This window comes from Mus musculus, chromosome 3, assembly GCF_000001635.26.
Source record: "Mus musculus strain C57BL/6J chromosome 3, GRCm38.p6 C57BL/6J".
Lineage (NCBI taxonomy): Eukaryota > Metazoa > Chordata > Mammalia > Rodentia > Muridae > Mus > Mus musculus.
The window spans coordinates 107,290,825-107,291,229 of record NC_000069.6 but is presented as its reverse complement, the minus strand read 5'-3'; positions in this window follow the sequence as shown (position 1 = coordinate 107,291,229).

Sequence of the window (405 nt, the reverse complement as noted above, 5' to 3'; positions counted from 1 at the left end):
GAGGAGGAAAGGCTGTAACTTGAGAACAACTCAGGCCAGCCTTCCAGCCAGCCCACAAGGTACACTTTTTTCACCTCCGGCCAAAAGCCATTGGGTAAACCAAGGAGAAAATCTTCTCAAGTCTGGGATGGGGGATGGGACTCCAGATTTTTGAAAGTTGTCCAAAGTTCCTCAGGGAGGCTGAGACTAGTTTATAAAAGAAGCATAAAAGTCTTCCAGAGACGGGGGAGCTCTTTCTGGACCACAAATGGCAGTGCTGGAGCTGAAGATAGTGCTCCATGCTAGATAGTGCTCCATGATAGAGTGCCTGCTTAACGTGGGTACCTGGGTTTAGTCCATCTTAGCAAACCCACTGCAGTCCTTAGTAAATCCAGGCTGCTCTGTGCCCCTTTGTGCCCTCTGACT